This window comes from Argopecten irradians, chromosome 15 (genome assembly GCF_041381155.1).
Source record: "Argopecten irradians isolate NY chromosome 15, Ai_NY, whole genome shotgun sequence".
Classification (NCBI taxonomy): Eukaryota; Metazoa; Mollusca; class Bivalvia; order Pectinida; family Pectinidae; genus Argopecten; species Argopecten irradians.
In genome coordinates, this window is record NC_091148.1 from 11320249 (window position 1) to 11327892 (window position 7644).

Below are 7644 nucleotides of genomic sequence, written 5' to 3' on the forward strand. Positions count from 1 at the left end.
TACTCTAGCATAAACGTGCTTTACCCGGCAGACGTAGGAGTTTTGACCGTTGGTCAGTCTGCATTGTTCGTCAGCGCCGTATGTATCTCCAGGAAGCACACGAAGATACGGCTCCAGACTCTCGGGGTATTGGTTCCCAAACGAGTCCTGCAAGCAGTTTCTGGAAGGAATAATGAAATGCGTAGAATGTAAGGAATATGTCCTCAATCGCAGTCTTATACCCCTGGTGCGCTTCGAAAAGCAATCGAAAGTGATTTTTATTTTGTAGTCGATGTAAATAAATAAAGTGTACACTGTATTTATATTCTAAGGAATTAGTGAAATTTGAGCAAAATAAACAGTTTCACAGTAATTCAAACATAAATCTTACGTTTCTAGCTCGTTGATGAAGTCCTTGAAGTAGCTGATAGAACATGGAGAGAACGCATGCTGGTTTTTAGCTCGCCTTTCGTCTGGGGGAAATCGAAACCTGGGAGTCATCATGTTTAGGTTTGTTGACAAGCAGAAGTTCCCGTCCAGGTCCAGTCTTGCTCCAAGGCTACAGGAGAAATCAACACAAAACATTATTTACTGTGAAAGTACATAGTTTAGCGGTATTTTTTGCGCCATTCACGACAGAATTGCTGCGCAAAATATGTTTCCTCTCATTGTGTTTTCTGTATATAGTAATTTACCATTACTGAGGGAATTTATTATTGCGCTAAACTGTTCAAATTTATTTATTCATTTTGCTTTCTTTCTTTCTTTTTTTTGCGCTATTTAAAATAAGTTATATTTACAGTAAAGTATAATGCAGATTTATTTCTTTTCGCGATTGGTATTTGTATTACAAGTATCACTATTCCGAGGAACATTTAAGGATGAACTTAAATAGATTTTTCGGCTATGGGTTTGCAACAAAAATGTCAAGAGAGTCCAATCTGATTTTTGTGTTCCGTAACATGAAAAATAAATATGTTCAAACTAATTCTTGTAATTCAGTCTTTTCTGGTGCAATTCCAACTTTCTTGAATTCATTAAGAATTTTCTCTAAAATATCATTATGCTGTTCCGTCAACCAATCAGAAGGGACGTTACAAATAGAAGCTTGATTTCTACGTTATGAGATGTTGATTAATTTTTTAAGCCAATGAAAATGAGCGCTGCACGCAGGTTTGAATGACATCACATACTGTATAACACGAAATATTCATTGTTATTTTTTCTCGTGGTTTAGATATTTTAATATGGATAGTCTTTGTAACAATAAGTACGGCAATGGTTGAAACAAATTTCGTTTCTTTTCATATTCGTGAAGCCATAGTTAGTAAATAATTCTACCCAACGAATATTCCTTGTGACACAGTAAGCACACAAAACAAACAACAAAGCTACCTGCGGCCTATTTCACGTCCGAAGAATCCCACAGTCCGACTGTCGTATGTGTCCTCGACGACAGAAATCGGGGAGAAGGAACATATGGAATCCGGGAACGACAAACCTGTTGTCATGTCAAAATTTAAAATATGTGTGATGACACGACTTTATTAAAACAAAGTATTTTCAAATACTTCAAACCAAATGGTTTTACTACTAAAGATATCTTCATGTAAAATATTTTTCTCATCACTGAGTGGCCGTAAAACGGCCCAAAGTGATAACCTTCCTTTCGCAATTTCCATTTCATAATGAATTTACGGTGACTTATTTGATATGATTGACACTTTAGAATCTGCCACAGTTTTACTTCCTTTTAATCTCATCTATGACAAACAATGCATGAAAGCTAAATTCTTTTATAAACGGTCTGAGAACGATTTTTTTACTTCTCTTCTGCTTTACAAAGACTTTCAACTTTGCTAGCTAATGGTATTCAGTCCGATACTCTCTCTGTTTCATGGAAAGTATTGTACTAAATACCATTGGATAGCGAAGTTGCAGAATTTTGGTGTTGACTCAATATTAAATCTACCTATTCCAATTCCTTCCTCGTGTATGGTTATATCGGTATACAATTGTAACGGATAATAAACGTTGAAAAGCATCGAGCATACGAAGGTCAAGACAATTCATAGTTTGGATGTGTGTATCTTACCTTTGTAGTAAGCGGTACCGCCATACGTCAGATTGTAGCTGTAAAATGATAACAACATTGAATCAGAACGCCTATTTCAAGGTAACATACAATACCAATATACCACAGTCTCCCAAATTATTCACCCACGAAACAAATCCATCATACATCATATAATATAAAAGGTCCACCTGTTTATAGCTTTATCAAATGACCAACCAGTCATTGAATACCGTAAAGCCGGTTATTTTCGCGGTCCAAAATTTCGTGATTTGATCTAAACCGAGAAAATCATGTGCTTAGATTTTTTTTTTATTTTCGCGATATGGATTTAACTGTACATATCATTCAATAATTTTTCAATATTTCGCGGATAAAATTTTCGTGATCATAGCAATGTCCCGCGAAATCGCGAAAATATTATTCCCTTGAAAATTAGCTGCTATACAGTATCCCGCATATCAGAAACTATAAATGCGCATTAACTAGCGGTAACCTTATTTCACCCTGCAAGTATGCGTGTTTCACAATGAGAAAAACATGTGATAAACTCGACAGTAAATGTGTATCGTTTATGTCCAAATACGGTGTGTAAACACCAATAGTGATTTTCATTGGTCATTTTTAATCTCTCTTAATTCCGATTGGCTTTCAACTTCTGATTAATATCTATTTACGACTGCCCCACGTAACTTACCCTGTGAACAGCACTATGTGGTCAAAGGGAGGAAGGATAGTGTCGTTGACCCAGCCCTGGAAATCTTCCAGTACTTCGGACGCGTCCACCATATCCCTAAGAGATCCTTCCGCGGGGTCCTCGCGGCGACCCTCCGTCCAGTAGGCGGCGGTAGCATTCTGTCACCATCAGAACCATGATGTACAAGAGTTCAAAATGGTCTGATAATTAGTTACAATTTATATCACTTTGGACCTACGACCCGAGTGGCCATAGACCGTTTTAGAGGTCTTGGACATGGGGCTGATTTATGCCATTTCCGCTTTCTGCGTTGAAAAAAAAAACGCGAAAAAGCGAAAATCCAACGTTACTTTTTCGCGCTTTTTTCGCACTTTTTCAATTACAAAAAAAGCGAAAAGTAACGTCGGATTTTCACCGTTTTCGCGTTTTTTCCAACCAAGACCTCTAGAAACGGTCTATGGCCTGGTCTCGTAGGTCCCAATTGATATAGACTGTAACTAATTATCAGCCAGAATACTTGGGGGTCTAAATAAAAAATTAGGAAACCGAAAACAAATACCCTACACGGTATATAACATGAGGAGGGAGGAAAGCTCCCAGTAGTTTATACCATGTAGAATATCAGTTTTGTTGACTTTGATCTAGACCCATGAGTGGTCTATGAACACTCTGGTAGGTCTAAATAGTACAAAAGTCTCATCTTTTCGGCTTCTTGGCCATCCTCAGGTACACGGAAACAAAAATCAAAATCCATCTTGAACTTGATAAAAAGTAACAAATTGATGTAAACTAACTAATTCCCTAGACACCAACCAAAAAGCCGAGTTAAACTTTATGAAAGTCGGGACCTAACAAAACATTACACTTGTTCAATGTTATGTAAAGCAACTTTCTTTCGTGTGCAATGTATTTTCGCGAATTGCGCGATGAATTAATGTAATTTTCGCGCGAGATGATCTCCTCAAATCAATATTTTCCTTAAATTTTGCACAATTAATTTGAAAAAAATGCCCATTTAATTTCATATCCGCAAAAAAACGGTAATCGCGAAATCTATTATCCGCGAAAGAAAGTTGGTTAACAGTATTCGAGTAAAGCGTTTTTGACACAAGTGGATATTAAAGATGCTTATTTAAATTCGGTTGTCATGGTGTGTGTCATCCTCGGAAACCGCAGTGTGTCTGAACCCCGCTATGATCCGTTTATATCGGACCGCAACCTAGTGTAGGCTGATTACGAGGGTAACCGACGATATATTTATGTCAATGTTCTATTAATGTGATTGAAATACAGATCTTTAGTTTCACTCCATTTTTTTTTCAGAATATTTTATTGTAGTTTTACAATTGGGATTGGGCAACAGGCTATGCCTATATCAGCCCTCACTCCGTTCGATAGAGGTGTGAGACTAAGGATTTGTATTTATCCCATAACTATGCATGTTTCATAATGGAAAACCCATGTGATCAATTCCATAGCAGTTGGTTATCGTTTATGATTACACACTCCAGTATGTAATCACCTACGGCGCCTCTGATTGGTCAACTCCAAGATCTCTTGATTCCAGTTTGCTCTTAACTTCGGGCTACTTTTCACAGCGCATTATCTTTTAAATGTCATGGTATTAACTATTTTACATGTAGTTGCTAATTCAAAGTATTAAACAATAGAATATTGGCTCTCTATTTATGCACTATATTTTATGGCGGGAAGTTATCACTGCACATTGCATGGTGTTAAGTTTCCCTGAATGAAGACGAGAAAATGGTCACCACGGTATAAATATAGAGTTAAAGTTAAAGTTGGGATAAATAAGTTCCCCAACGCGTGAGTGTTGTCTATCATGTTTATCTAAACTCTCGTTAGTTAATTTTCAAATTTTTTAAAAGACACTCGGTAAAGCTCGTGTTTTTTTCAAATTTGAAAATTAACTAACTCGAGTTTGATAAACATGATAAAAAACACTCACGCGTTGGGGAACCTCTATTTCAATCAGCTTAAAATGCTACTACATGATACTAAGTGGAATACGAAGGGTAGCCATTTTTAAGTAAGATGAGTTTTAACTATGATGGACTGGGTAGGTTAGATTTAAGTGGATAACCTTGGCAATGATAAGTCCTCCAAATTCTAGCTGAATCTTCACGTCTGAATCTTGTATTCCCTCGTATCGCGCATTTGTCTACAACATAAAAACAGGGAATCTTAAAAAGTGTATCTTGACTAAGATGATATTATTCTAAGAATCGTGACTATTATATGGTTTGGACCCTTTTTAATCCTTAAACGGCTCAATTAAAAACATAGCGTAAAATGTGAAAAATAAAGTAACAAGCGTTTAGCATTTTCCACATGAATGCTTGATAGTTAAATGAATCTAGTAAAGATTTACTGTACCAACTAGTACGATACAGCTAGAAATACTTTGTCACACAATGATGATTTTAGTAAACTTAATTAAAGTAAAAATGATACTCTACTCAAAGCGAAGAAAAGCACATTTTCAAAATGACCACCAAATGGGTCATTTTTCAATATCCCTGTCTCAGATATTCTACAAAAATAGTTCTCGATATAAAAAAATTATTCGAATATCTCAAAACTGTTTTGGTCAAGGTCAAAATGAGACTTCTACGAAATTAAACCTTAGATGTGTGACACTTTCAGCTGAATATTTAGGACAAATCGAAAATTTATTAGGATGCATTCTATGAGCCACTTCAATCGGCACGTACCCTGTTAAAGACATATGCGTAATAGCGCGTGATGTTCTGCTCTGTAGCCTTGTCACGTTCTTGTCGCGTGGCGTCTGGCAGGTTAGTCAGCTTGTAGAACCTGAGTAAACAAAACCATCACACCATTGTTTATATATTCGAACACCGTTAAAACAAAGGTTTTGATTTTTATTACTGTAAAACAACTTTCTTTCGCATCTACTAAATTTCGCGATTTCCGTTTCAAAACATTTCCGTGGAAATTAAAGTTCACGGATTTTCCAAAGTATAAGCTTGCAGGGAAAAAATTAAGCGCAAATTAAATCATGCACGGGAATCAATCAACAATTGAATACATTTCAACATACTATAGTTTATGCTCCGGCTAAGCGCTCAGCATAAAGGGAGTGGGAAGACTGGTTCGCCAGTTTAATGTGACCGGTTGAGGTGGAACTCTCACCCTTTTTATATAGGGATTGAATGTATTTTTCTAATTTTCATAGCGGCTATGAATTGCAGAAGCTATCTACATATCCCGTGGAGCGCATTCAATGCTTATATTTATATTAGACTAATTTATGAAAATAAAAAATATTTAAAGGTTATTATATTATATTAAAAATTACGACACCCATATATGACAAGAAACGAGTGTATTGTTTGAAATCAGCGGATCGATGCACGAGAATCGGTGTATTCATAGTGTATTCATAGTGTTTCCATAGGCAAATGTTTGTTTTCGTCAGTCGGTTGATATAGTGACGAAACACTCAGAATGTAAATATAGTGCTATATCACTGAAGCATACCGCCGAAGACACCAAACAACATACTCCACCCGGTCACATTATACTGATAACGCGCGAACCAGTCGTCCCACTCCCTGTATGACATACACTATCACCTACCAGGAGTACACAGCGAAATCGACCACCATAAGTATCTGTATCCTGCTGAAGTCGTCTGCTTGACGTCTGACCCTGGTGGAGTCCTGACTTTCTTCACTTGATCCTGTTACAACATCGTACATGTACAGCTGTGCCAGTTTTGTTTTTATTTAAACATGTTTTATTGTGATATTTATATATTAATAATCCAATTTTGTTTGTTACAAGCATTTTCATTGGCTTAGAAATTTACTTTATCAGTCCATAAAGGAAAAAATTGCGTCGTCGTTTGTAACGTTGCTTCTGATTGGCTGAGATGACGGCGTAATGATTTCATAAACAAAAGAGTCCCAAAATGTATTTTGAGTATTGAAGAGATTATCTTTAGTAAATTGAATTATAAGGATTAATAAGAATATTTTTTTATGTTATGGAGATATAACACAAAAATCTGAGTGTACTCTCACCATATTTCGCGGTTTATTTAGAGTACACTAAGATTTTTGTGTTATATCTCCATAACATAATAAATCTATTCAAGCTAATCCTTAAGTACAATGGTATTGATAGATTCTCCTTGTGACAATTGAAATTAATTATGCAATGCAACACTTATGACATGCAAATAGACATTTAATTTTTAAGTTGTACATCATGTGTATAATCATGAGATTTTGACTCTACAGTATAGATATTCGGATACCTTTATATGTGTGGTACTGTACGGGTGTGTACGTAGTATTTCTCATATCTACACGTGTAATATTGGCTGGTCTAGGGCAATACTACACTCACGTCGTCGGAGGTCGTATTGCATGGCTACAGATGCAATAATTATTAAAGCTTCGTGATGTCACAGCGTTAACAAAATTACTATTTTTGTGGTATAATTTTAATAATTACTTTCAGAAACTAGGCTGGATTTACTTTAAAAGATACAAACAACTGGAATTGAGTAAAAATATCATTCAATTTTCATGTATGGAGAATTGAATTGCAGTCCCGTTTTCTTTCGAATTGATTTCAGAACGGCGGAAATCATAGCAATAAAATTGCATTAAAATGTAAGATACGAGCATTTTGTGATCCTCGAATAGAATGAAAGAGTTTTGTATTACACAATATAGATGTATTGTATATCTATTTAGTCGAAAGCCTAAGATACAATAGCACTGTTAAGTGGTCCTGCCATTTTCTCACATTCATTATGACGACGACAAAAACCGGAAAATGTTTTCTGAGTCGTCCATAAATCATAGGCTGAGCTATGAGAGTTGTCAAAAATACAGGGTAT

At 35.9% G+C, this 7644-nt stretch overlaps 1 long non-coding RNA gene across 1 annotated transcript; it reads right to left on the reverse strand.

The window, feature by feature from the left end:
* Positions 1 to 396: 396 nt before the first annotated feature.
* Positions 397 to 2112, reverse strand: LOC138308833 (uncharacterized). Its single transcript, XR_011206154.1, has 3 exons — positions 2075 to 2112; positions 1375 to 1480; positions 397 to 538 (listed from the first exon to the last, which is right to left on the reverse strand). It is a non-coding gene; the product is annotated as an uncharacterized lncRNA (long non-coding RNA).
* Between the last annotated feature and the right edge of the window lie 5532 nt (positions 2113 to 7644).